This window comes from Stegostoma tigrinum, chromosome 12 (genome assembly GCF_030684315.1).
Source record: "Stegostoma tigrinum isolate sSteTig4 chromosome 12, sSteTig4.hap1, whole genome shotgun sequence".
Taxonomy (NCBI): domain Eukaryota; kingdom Metazoa; phylum Chordata; class Chondrichthyes; order Orectolobiformes; family Stegostomatidae; genus Stegostoma; species Stegostoma tigrinum.
Window position 1 is genome coordinate 50,227,175 of NC_081365.1, and position 13,649 is coordinate 50,240,823.

Here is a 13,649-nt window from a genome sequence, read left to right on the forward strand (position 1 = left end):
ACTCATCCATTTACCTAGAACCCTGCATCCCTACGCACCTGGTAAATCCAATTTCTCACCCACTTGGCATCCTACCCATGTCATCCACCTGCCACACTGACCTCTCATCCAGTTCTGCTCTGACCACCCCGACCAACCTTTCACCCTTCCCCTTCATTTATTCTGTAAATATACTCTTTCACAGTTGCTTTCAAAGTGTCTGCTGGACATGTAAAATTCAGAACACTGAGTGCTGTAAAAATGGACATGGTGTTCATGCCAACTCTCTATGCTGCAGGATTTATAGATTCTTGGAAAGCTCAGAAAGGGAGTTCCGTATGCCTGTGCAGAAATCATCAACACGTAATAGCGTGTGTTTCTTTTACTTCAGTAGGGGAGGGGAATAGTATTTTGGAATTTTTGGGCCACTCTTTGAGCACAGGAACTTCGTACATTCATTTGCTTGTATGCCCAGAAAAACAAAATAACTTTCAAAAGTTTGTCTTAATCCTTTTCTTTTCATAGTTGCAATTCTTTAATGCAGAGTAAATATTATGAACGTGTGCCATAACTTGTTTCAATTCAGATTAATATTTGCTGTAAAATTCAGTATACTAATCAGATCAACAGAGTTTCTGTTTTTTCTGATTCTTTTGCATGTAAAGAATATTTCATTTTGATATACTCCGAGCGATTGTAACAATTTTAATAATTTCATCATTCAGCTGAGAGTTTTAAAATAAAGAAGTCTATTTATTATCCCATGTGTTACCATTGGCTAATCCACCTTATCTGCACATCCCTGCGACACAACAGCACAATTTAGCATGGCCGATCCACTTAACCTGCACATCTTTGGACTGTGGGAGGAAACTGGAGCACCCGGCAGAAATCCACACAGACACGTGGAGAACATGCAAACTCCACACAGACAATTACCCAAGGCTGGAACTGATCCCGAGTCCCTGGGGCTTTCAGGCAGTAATATGAACCACTGAGCCACCGTGCCACCGAAAAGACCCATGTGAAAATTTTAAAACATGACGAGACACTCACTCAACTCACACACATCATCGTTCATAAAGAGATAAGTACAAGGACAATGTATAATCATCGCAGTTTTCTTTTGTGTCTAGCCAAGCAGCTTCTCAGATGAATTGATGCCTTTGCAAGAGTGAAGGTTTTGAAAAGCAGAGGATTCATAATAAGTTGCAAGGCTTTATGAGATGATTTGCCAGACAATTGGTTTTTAGGTTAATTTCTATTCAAATACGTTAGGGAGAGGCATCATACTTTTGATCTATTGCCGTCTATTGTCCTGGTTGATAATTGGTTGACCACGTTTTTGCAGCTTCCTTGTGGTTAGCTTTTAAGAAAAATAAATATTAACATGACGTTCGCAAAGACTAGGGCAGGACAAAAGAGAACCTGAGAATGAGAGTTAGTGTTTTGTTGAAAGAAATTCACATTGGATTTTATGATATGGAATTGTTTGTTTAATTATCAATACAGCTATATTAAACAGTTGAATTTACATTGTACTATATTACAATATTGGATATGCCTCATGTGTCCTACTCAGTGGATTTCTTTTTGGGGAAGAAAACTGATTTCCTCATGTTGCTTTCTCACCTTCAGGAAAAATTCTCTGAAAATCCTTTATTTAATTGAAAAACTAATCTATTCTCCAAAAAATTCTGAATGCCTTCTCCATATTTAATCGATGATTAACCCACATTTTTTTCAGATTTTCCTGAAATATATGTATCCTACTAACAACAACCCTCAAGTACCAGCATTTGGAATTGATTTCATATTAAATCTAACCAATTTTAAGTTAGAGTAACACTGGATCAGAAACCCATCTGCACACCATCCACCACAACTCCAGATCAAATACAGTGATAGGCATAATATTGAGCCTACCACGTACTTCCAGTCAGAAATACTCCATAGTCCAGGGTTTTGTTGGCGAGAGCAGAAAGTAAATATCTGGGTTGTAGATTGTAAGAGCCAAATAGTTTGACTACCTGTGTAATTCAACTGGGATAGGGTCTTGCATGAGAGTGAGGAGCTAAGAGACTTTGGAGGTTGAGAGAGTAGGAAAAGGGGCAACAGAGTTTGGTGGGGGTGAAAGAGAAGTGAGAGTGTGCAAGGAGGGTGACAATATGGGCTGGGGGGAGACTGTGGGAGACTGAGGAAAAAAGGACATGGATAGGGTGAGAAAGTGCACGCAGTATTTAAGAGAGACATTGGCAGGTAGAGTGGATGAAAGAAGTGGTTATGGCAATGCATTGGAGACAAGAGTAAAAAGATAGCATTGGAAGCAATGAACAGGGTGTGGAAATTGTGTGTGAGATTACAGGTACAGTGCAGTTTCCAGAATACAGAGAAGCACAGCCTGGTTTGGGAGAGGAAGCCACCAGAACATTAGCGATTACTGAGAATAACTGTGACACTATAGTTTTTGGAGGGAGTTCCAGGGCTACGGTCTCATGTGCTTTATGGGGAACTGAATTTCATTGACATGAATAATGGGGAGTCAGCTAGGAAAATGGGACATTGGGAAAATGAGACTCTTAGCATTGAGAAAAAGATGTCAGATTCTACACCCAAGGTTTGAACAGTGAGATGAGGATCTTGTTATTGAAACGAGAGAGAAATATTTGCATGCATTTGCTCCTAATTAGTGCCTAATCTAACTCCCCACCAAACTTATCTCCACCTATCTGGACTCCATTTTCTCCCCCTTAGTCTAGCTGCAGTTAGAGTCAGTATTCCCTCTAATGCATGCACAACTCTAAAGGTCCTCCTGTGCTTTGAAAGAATGCACAGAATAAAAATAGTGACAGCTGGAGTGACAATAACAATCAATTAGACAACAGACAATGTAAAGTGACAATACATCTATGAATATGACTTTTTATTTGTCGTGAGATGTAATCCATACGCCCTCAGAAGTTTTTCATTTTCATTTTCATTTCCCTCATACTATATGGACTCTGAATGTCTATTTGGGGCCGGCTGCAATTATACTTGGTGTAGAGTTGGGCTTTATACATGGTGCAAGCACTGGAAATCCTGGCAGTAGTGGGAATTTCTGACAATGGCTAATGTAAGAGAGCTGACTTTTGACAAAATTCAGCCCATTGTGGCTTATACCCATACATATCTCCGATTAATCCCAATTGGATTTTAGAATATACATTGCATGCATAGCGTACATTGTTTTATTGTTTAATTTTGCGGTTTGTTCAAAACCATTGAATCTTCTGGTTGTGTTCTTTCACTAAGTACCTGGGATGTTACACTTTGATGACTTTGAGAAACACCCAGCTCTACATCATCATTTCATGGTCCCTAGCCAGATCATAATGTAAATTTGGCAGTCCAGCTCATAACATAAAACAGATACAACAAGACATGTTATGCATGCTAAGTAAGTGGGTGACACGGTAACTCAGTGGTTAGCATTGCTGCCTCACAGCACCTAGGTTCGAATCACCCTTGGGTGACTGTGTGGAGTTTGCACAGACTTTATTGGCACTAGTGTAGCTATTTTATTTTCTGTTTATCTGAAACCAGAGGATCCCATAACTTCTTCCCCACCCCCACCCCCGCCTGACAACAATTACCTGGGATTTCAAATTTTCCTATTCCACAACAAAAATTTTTGGTTGGTCCCTAACTAGATTGTAACAAAGTGGGTGCACATCCAAGATGAAAAGTTGCCGGGTCCACAACAGTATTAAGAACCTAGTTTTTGTTTTAGTTAGTTGGAGAATTGCACTCATTATGAGGGTTACTTGTACATTAATAACTACACAAAGACATGAAAATTATCTGTGTTCTTACAGTTCTGTTGATGTATCATCAAGAAGAAATAGTTCACCTGATGTCTCAACTCTATTTTGAGATTATACTTCATAAGCTTGTATTTGGATTTCCTAAGCAGGTAATATCAATGTTTCACAATGGCCAGAGTTTGTGAGGGACAGATAGAATATGTTGTGGTGGGAACAGCAGGAGAGGTGGAGAGAGTTTAGGAATTGAAGAGCGTGGGGGTGTTAGAGAGATAGGAATGTGTATATGGGAGAAACATTGGGAGGTTTGCACCGATGCAATTTCTTTGCAAGTTTTCTGTTTTCCATTGTTCAGTGGAATATTGCTTTTGCATTCCCATAACCAGTATCATATTCTGCACAATCTTTCCAAAAGCACAAAAAATTACAAGCAACTTGCTGTATTCAGAAAATTAGGTTAATGGTGTCCTTGAACATAACACACAACTCCTACAAGCATATCAACTGATTTGAATGGAACTTTTAATTTCCTTTGTGCCTCACATCCACATATTTTAAATGCCATTCATTATGGAATGCCTGATTAATTTTTCAAAAAACAATGTTGATCTCAGTAATTTGTCGAGCAGAAACACAAATAGTACGGTGCTTTCATCTAAGAAGAGAAATTTAATTACAGAACTACAAGCCATTTTGGTGCTCTGCCAGAGCTATTTGAAAGTCCAATTTTCTAGAACAATGAGTTATAATTTTGCTTTTATTTAACTCCATTATAAGCCGTTTGCACTCTTAATTTTTGGGAGACTACATTCAGGCAGTGGTGATGCAATGGTTAGTCATTCAATCGACCATCATTTGTCTACAGCTGTAGTTCATTAAAATGTGTACAGTTGAATGCCTGATAAAATGGACTTCATTCCTTCTTTTAGATCTTTGAATCTGCAAGATATTTTGCAGCTTGTGCAATCCTCGGCTAATGATACCCATTGCATAATGTCTACAATGTGCATGGTTTATAATCTTCAAGGTGAAAGGGGAAACCCAGTCCCAATTAACACACACTGGGAGAATTAGTGGAAGCATTAATATTATGGTCAGGTCTCGTTTCCTTCTAACCCTCCAGCTCTGTCAATACCAAATGTTGTACAAGCTGTTTAGTTTTGTTCTGTTGACTGAAAGGACAGAGCGGTACAATGTGTGGGTATATGTGTTTATAAGTAAGATTTAAAACTCGGGAGACACAAAAACGGCACAAGTTGAGAAAATTTTTTTCAGCCTACCCACCTAGTCGGAAATTTAGGGTGGGACCTTCCAGACCTGGGGGGGTGGTGGGATCAGAAATGGGAAGGGGTTTTAATTAGGTGGGATCGTGGCATAACAAAACCCTGATGCCCTCCATCTGAATTAAGTTGTAAACTTCAACTCCCACCTTGCTGCAAAATGAAGCCTTTAAAGTAGTCAATGAATGACATGAATGGCATTACAGCAACTCGATTGTGGTATTTCAGATCCAAGTGCATCTGTAAGATTCAGCCATCCAACTGGTTAACCAGTGCATTCAAACTGTTTGTTAGCACTCAAGTTGGGGTTGATATTGGGACCTCCCTTAATGTGGGCTAATCTGTGCATGATCAAACCACTGGACAGAAAGCAGGGGGCGGTCACTGGTAATCTCACCTCAGCCTATGCTTCTGACTCCCATGGCAACAACTGCTAACCAGGGACAGCTGCACCAAAGAGCATTTCTACTTTCATGGTCAGGGGTCCGAGGACTTGTTGTACCAACTGTAGCCATTGTCTCTTCTGTGCTCTAACAAGTTCTACAGCTACTGGTCTCCAGATCTGAACACAGTTAGGTGCCTGCTTGCTGGAAGATCCAGCAGGCTTCCACATTCTGACGGGCCTTGGGTTTACAACTCTTTAAAACTCAGTGTAAAAATAGTTTAGTCCTCACGTTCTCAACTTACCATTCAGTTCCCCCTCCAATGTTTCACCTGTCTGCTTCCAGTTGCTCACCTGTATGACACATTCTTTGCATGTTCTGTCAAACAGTATTTCCTTTTTCTGACTCATTGACATGCCCCTATGCTCTGGATTATTTGAGCTCAAAGTATATTTTTGGGGATCAATTCTTCTGCAAATTTATAGGAAGTGAATAAATCTTCCTCTGTCCTGCTCCCTTCATTTCCATTATGCATCTTGGTAATATCAACTAAAACACAAAGACTGGTAGCTTCCAAGTCTGGTCCAATAGTATTCTTGTTTCACTGTCCCTCTATAATTCTCTTTCCCTCCACTGCTGCTTTCAGTTATTTCAACTGCTTGCCCATGATTTGCTTCTGGATAAATTGTAACCATCCTTATCTTCATATCTACAAAAAAAATAGTCCTGTGGATGCTGGAAATCTGAAACAAAAACAGAAATTGCTGGAAAATCTCAACGGGTTTGAAGAAGGGTCACTGAACCTGAAACATTAATTCTGATTTCTTTCCACAGATGCTGCCAAACCCGCTCAGATTTTCAAGCAATTTCTGTTTTCATATGTACAAAAACACTTCACCTCTGCTTCTTCTTCCTCTCACCCATCCCTTCCTCCCACCTCAAGCCGCACCTCCATTTCCTACCTACTAACCTCATCCCACCTCCTTGACTTGTCCGTCTTCCCTGGACTGACCTATCCCCTCCCTACCTCCCCACCTATACTCTCCTCTCCACCTATCTTCTTTTCTCTCCATCTTTGGTCCACCTCCCCCTCTCTCCCTATTTATTCCAGAACCCTCCCCCCATCCCCCTCTCTGACGAAGGGTCTAGGCCCAAAAAGTCAGCTTTTGTGCTCCTGAAACACTGCTTGGCCTGCTGTGTTCATCCAGCTTCACACTTTATTATCTTGGATTCTCCAGCATCTGCAGTTCCCATTATCTCTGATACAAAAACACTTCGACTCCTTGGAGCTCTTGTAATTCAAATTATCTCTCTGGCCGCTACCTTAGGTCCACCTTTGAGACATAATTACTTCTTGCAAGACAGCAAAGCGTGAAGCTGGATGAACACAGCAGGCCAAGCAGCATCTCAGGAGCACAAAAGCTGATGTTTCAGGCCTAGACCCTTCATCAGAGAGGGGGATGGGGAGAGGGTTCTGAAATAAATAGGGAGAGAGGGGGAGGCGGACCGAAGATGGATAGAAGAGAAGATAGGTGGAGAGGAGAGTATAGGTGGGGAGGTAGGGAGGGGATAGGTCAGTCCGGGGAGGACGAACAGGTCAAGGAGACGGGATGAGGTTAGTAGGTCTCGCATTCAATTTTTCAATAAGTCCATTTACAGTGTCAATGCAGTTAGTCTTTTAGACATAAATAACTGGAACATTTTGGCAAATGGATCTTGTAAGTGAAGCAAATTATTGATAATGCATTCAAAGCAAAAATCAACAAAAATCAATTATGTAGTGCAACATTTTAAGAGTATTCCCAGTTGCTGTTCAACCTGTGGATAGAATACCACAGCCTTTGCACATTTCAACTGCAGTCATCCAGTTTCTCAGGGTTTATTCTTTCACAGGATATGGGCATCGCTGGCCACGCCAGCATTCATTGACCATCCCTCATTGGCCAGAGAGCAGTTGAGAATCAAAGACATTGCTGTGAGCTTGGAGTCACATGTAGGCCAGCATCCTCCTAAAATCAAACTTACTGCTCACCATTCTGTGTCCAAAACTTGAAAATGTTCAAATTAATTCTTCTTGTTGTTATCCTCATTCCCTTATCTCTCATTCTCAATTTCCATGTTCTGTAAAGCTCTTTAAGGTATGTCTTATGTTAGCAACACCAATTAAAATGAATTGCTGTGAATATTTTGTCTTGACTGATTTTCATATTTCTGTGGAGAATGAATGTATCAGTACCGACCCACTGCATGGAATAATTGGAGTACTTTGCTATACCATAATATTCTTTATTTCCTTCCATTCAGCCTCAGGTTTGTTTCCTTGAGGCAGGTAAAAATCAAACATTTTTAAACTTCTTATGCCTCTTTCAGCCAACTACATTGCTTCTTTGCTAATGGGACAGATTACACATCAATAGATGAAGACGGAGAGAACCAGTTGAGCAAATTGGACTGATTTTTTTTGTGGGTATACCACTGAATTGTCAATTAATTGTATTATCTCGCATCTCTACCCATGACCAATAATTTGTCCCACCTAGGCTGGAGACTCTGTAGATCAATACTACTTGTTTTTATTGCTGTATTGAAATACCTTCTGAGATTATGGGCTGGATTTAATGACATCAGTGCCTCTCACCTTTACATTTGAAAGCAGGGGCAACCTACTGTAGTTGATAGTAGACTATACTGAGAACATTGATTGGTCCTGGAGGGGCTGGATGTGTGAGCAAAGCCATCCTTAACTTCCATCTTCATTATATCATACCTCACTGGACCAGTGCAATGGAAATCAAGCCCACTTTTCCAAAATTCATCGCAAAAACATCTCTAACATATTTGTTTTCAGGCACCAACTTGACAGAATTTCTGTACTCAACAAAAACTGTTATTTATTACAAGTAAATAGACTCTAGCTGCAGGTAAACATTTAGGCAACATTGGTGTACAATTGTACTAATTAAAACTTCAAACTCCCCTTACACAGACAGCTAGAGACAAAAAAATGGTGTTATGGGGGGAGGGAGAGTAGGGGAAACAGTTGAAGTTTTGACAAAGTCTGATGCCACTGTCTGTGGATGAGTGTTAACTGCAGCTTCTGCCCTTGAATAGTGTCCTGAAATGCTGTTTTCTTCATAATCAACAACGGAAGTCCTTCAGAATAAGCCAGGAGCTGAATTCCCCAGTATTCATTCCAGTTGAAATATCAAGTTTTCCTGATGTCTAGCTTGTTTGGCAAGATAGAAGGTTGAATATTATTGAGGTGAGTGATGTTAGTAGTAATATTAGTGACATTATTAGTGATATAATTGAGGCACTTAATATATAAGTATTGGCAAAGCACCACTAGTCAGTGACAATTTCATCAGGCTACTTGTGATAAGCACAAGAGATGCAGCAAGATGTTCCTGGCAATGTGATGGCCTCAACAGAGTTTTGGGCCGACTCAAGGCTCTAGTAAGATTTTGCCAACACCACTGTCCTGATCTCATAGATCTCACATATCCTGCAGTGCATGATAGCCAACCAGAAGGCCATGAAATGTTTCTGGACAGCTATGAATGACTGGAAAATCCCCCTCGCCCCACTTCAAGTTTAGGTCAATTTCAATTACAAAAGCATTTAGCCACTTTTTAGTCAAATAGAATACTTCTGTCTCAACATTTTTTGGCATTTTTGTCTTCTAAATTTTAATTGTAGTTATGAAATAACCGTGTACAAAAACAAGCCAAGCATGTGTAAATGAATAATTGACTTCCACTATGTTGACTGCAACTTAATTAGTTATTCAGAAATGGAAGGAAATCATGAGATCAGTGGCATAAAAAGAAACTCACTGTCAGCTTACATTTCCTTCGGTGGTCTTAGCATAATATTCGCCAATATTGTGATCTGAAGTATATGCAACATAACTGCAAATCATTTCCTTTAGTTTTCATCCAAAAGTAATTTTTCACAGTATTAGTGGTGTCACGCTGTCTTTATATAGTATGAGCCTTTCTCGTAACTCAGACAAAGCAGTCACAAAGATCGACAGCACAGAAAAAAGGCCTTTCTGCCCACCACGTCTGTGCCAATCAAAATAGCCACCTAACTATTCTAATCCAGCACTTGGCCCATACACCTTAAGAACTACAATTGAAGACCCTTAAAGGCGACAGAAGTCAACAAAAAGAGGAAGTCAGCACAACGCAATAGTGGTCAGATCAGAATGAGCGCTCAGTGTTTAAATGCACCATTGGGGTACATTTCTTTTAGCAGTGATTATCAGGCCACCAAGGACAGCAATAATGCTTTATTTAACGTATGCTGCTAGTACCAAACGTAGAGTTGCCATTATATAAAGGAAACAATGAGCTGAATTTTATGGTTTTGTTTGATTAAGTGCAAGTCGTATTGAGTTTGGTGGAGTGATTCTCACCATGATGACATGTGAGTTTTCTCACTGCATTTTAACAAACTTGTTGCAATGATTAGTGTTCGAGCCCTTGTAGTAAGTCTGATTTTTGCCCATTTACCATATGACGTTCCTGGAGCAACTCGTTACTCACTTGAGATCCCAAAATTGGCTGGCATCCCTGGCACTTGCACTGTATTTAAAAGGCCATTATGCACCCTGTCAAACATGGTCAGTCTGGAGTTGACCTGTACGGTTGTTCATATTTGTCCCAAATGAGGCAGATGGGGAAATCAGCACCATGCTTTGTGGGCAAGTTCCTGGAGCTCCTGCTGGGTGGTGTGGTGCACAGGCAGGGCTCTTTTTTTCCCTGTAGTACTGGCAGTAGAAGCAGCAACTTCAAACCATGTCAACCTCATCCAAGGTTGCCACCTGGGTTACAGCAGTCTCAAGCATCTGAAGAAACACCCAGCAATGTAGGAAGAAGGTAAACATCCTTGACCACCCTGCCAGTAAAAGTACCATCATCAGGGGTGTGTGTAGTTGATGTCCATAAAGCATGCCTGAGATGTTAGGGTCATGTGTCCAGGTCTTTTGGAGCAGGAAGCAAGTTGAATCCACTAAGAACTTGCTCTGGTCTTCACACCATGTTTTACCCTAGGGCTAAACTGTACAGGGAGTTTGATTAGACCACAACTTCGGGCAATGAAAAATGCCATTTAACATGCAGCAGAGTGTCAATTAGGAACCTGCTGCTGCCCACCAGGAATCTTGCCATACAACTTGAGAAAAACATACAAGATGCAGAGAGATTGTCTCAAGGTCAAGATGGTGCTTGCTGATCATATCACCTAAATCTGCCACTCATCTTGCCAAAGGCATCATCATTCTGAACCTGATAGAACTCTATTCATAGATTTGAGGCCTCCAAACACATTATTAGGTTCCAGGTAATTATGTTTGTTGTCTTAATTTTGCGCAATCACCTGCAGAGTTAAGTAATTTCAAGGCATACTTGAGTTAAACTGTGTCATTTTGGCACACTCAGTGAAAAACAGACAAAACTTCTCTGGCTGCTCACATTGAAATTTATCACTTCTTTTCAGCTTTTCACAGCACATTATCTCACATGGTGGAGCATTTCAGGAAGGTATGAAAACTGATGTAGTGATTTTTATTTTGCCAGCAAATAAAAGTACATCCTCTACTTGCTAGTCGCCGAATATTATTTATAGTTATCATAGAGAACTGTGTCATGACAAAAAAGGACACTCAAAACAGAGTTCTGTGTGCAGTACACTTTCTTGATAACCTGCCTGGTAGATTTCCTCTAGCCAAACCCCAAAGGAAGCTCAAAAGCTGCAAATCCCTTTATTAAAAAGATAGCTCCTGCAGCTATCTGGCATTTATTTTAAATGGAGATTGAATGGCAGATGAGAAAACCCAAGAAAATGAATGTCTCCGATGGTGTCAGGTTTCCACAGTTTTTCTGCTTTATGCTGCAGTGCTAGTGACGGGAAATGCATATCTAAAGTTTCCATGACTTATTGAATAGAACAATGCCTAAAATCTCATCTCACTGGCTGCTGAAATGCTGTCTTCCTTAATGGATACAAGAGCCTGAGATTATTTGGTGGAACAAATCTTTAAAAATCATACTCATGTAGCAAGAGTATTCTTGTCCGCGCACATGTTTGGATGGAGGCAACAAGACTGAGAAAATAAATTGCTAAAACACATACTGAAAACAAAAATTTAACTTTTGAATTCCAACAACCTTTTATCTTGATGCGAACTAAATTTATTTGGTAAACATTCAAATTTGTGAATGTACAATAGTCTACTCATGCCCAGCATACCTAAGAGCTACAGCAATTGCGACATTTTCTGCGGCTAGAAACGGCACCGCAAACAGTAAATTTAGGCATAGGATTGCTGGAACTATGATGAGAAAGGATTAAGGATTATCCTTGGCAAAGGTTATTACAATAATACTACTGTTTTAAATATATACATTGAATAGCCACCTACCTCAGTCAGAAACACGTTATAATATCGAAAGAGAAACTAAACATCCAGTGTAGTTAACTAAATGTCCACCCAAAAGGAAAAGCCCCATTTGGACCAGTCTGAACACTGTATCAAATCATCTTGAAGTCTCCCAGCCTGTACTGGTATATTCTGTTCTTGTTCTTTTCAGATGTGGACTTGTACTGGAAGTAACCACAGGACTGGTTATTCTTTTGGCGTCATCAGAAATCCAGTTCTTTGAACTGGCGCCGGCTATTTTTATTTTCAGTGCTGGCTTTAGCAATCTTATTGTGCTGCTCCCATATCTACCAGACATTTTGCATAATTCTCAGCAGCTAGATAGTGCCTGATGCAGCCATTTCCACCAATGAAAGTGTAGGATGCCTTCCCACCCCTTCCAACATAGTCCTGTGGTTACTTCCAGTCCAAATCCGCATCTGAAAAGAACAAAAACAGAATACACCAGTACAGGCCAGGAGACCTCAAGATGGTTTGATACCGTATTCAGACTGGTCCAAATGGGGCTGTTACTTGCAGCTCCTGCTCATCTGATTCCCCATCTTTAGAGTTCTGGCACCATTCTGTCACAAAACATAAAAGAAACATGATACATTCATGACCTTGAACTGATCTCTGATCTGATTTGACCCTCAAGGATTTGTATTTATCTTCAAACCCACCAACATTTGGTGGCTATCACGGGACATCCAGGGTCTAGTTTCTACTCTACTAAATTGATTTAAAGATTGTTCTCCCTTATTTACAAATGCAGACTCGTGGCACACAGTCATACAACACCGAAACAGACCCTTTGGTCCAACCATTCCATGCCGAACATAATCCCAAACTAAACTAGTCCCATCTGTCTACTTCTGGTCCATATCCCTCCACACCTTTCCTACTCACGTATCTATCCAAATGTCTTGTAAATGTTTTATTTGTACCCGCAACCACCACTTCCTCAGGAAGTTCATTCCACACGTGAAACACCCTCTGTGTAAAAAAATTGCCTGTGATGCCTTTTTTTATTTTTCTCTTGTCTCATTAAAAATGTGCACTCTGTCTTGAAATCTCCCATCCTAGAGAAAATACCACTACCACTAACTCTATCTATACCTCTCATTATGATATAAATTTCTATCACGTCATCTCTGAACCACCTATGCTCCAGTGAAAGAAGTCCCAGCCTATCCAGCCTTCCTTTTAACTCAAACCTTTCATTTCCTGCAACATCCTGGTAAATCTCTTCTGAATCCGCTCCATCTTGATAATGTCCTTCCTATAACTGGGGGACCAGAACTGGACACTCCAGAAGAAGTCTCACCAATGTCCTGTACGACCTGAACATGACACTTTTTAGTGCCATGAGCATTGGCCCATTTGATCAAGATGCCTTTGTAATCTTAAGATACTTTCTTCACTGTCTACTCTGGCACCAAATTTTGTGTCATCCACAAACTTACTCACCATGCCTTCCATATTCTCATCTAAATCATTTATATTAATGCCAAACAAAAGAGGACCCAGAAACAATCCCTGTGGAAAACTGCTGGTCACAGGCCTCCAGTCAGAGAAAAAAAAAACTTGCCACCATTACTGACATAACAAGGTGTAGAGCTGGATGAACACAGCAGGCCAAGCAGCATCAGAGGAGCAGGAAAGCTGACGTTTCGGGCCTAGACCCTTCTACCTAACTTTACTAATTAATCTAACATACGGAATCTTGTCAAAGGCTTTACTAAAATAACATCGACTGCTCTGCCATCAATCTTCTTAG

The 13,649-nt window shown here is 40.4% G+C and overlaps 1 protein-coding gene across 6 annotated transcripts in view; it reads right to left on the reverse strand.

Annotated features, from left to right (window-relative positions):
• LOC125456875 (limbic system-associated membrane protein-like) overlaps positions 1–13,649 on the reverse strand; it is a 1,200,329-nt gene that overhangs the window by 592,066 nt on the left and 594,614 nt on the right. The gene's annotated exons all lie outside the window — the stretch shown is intronic.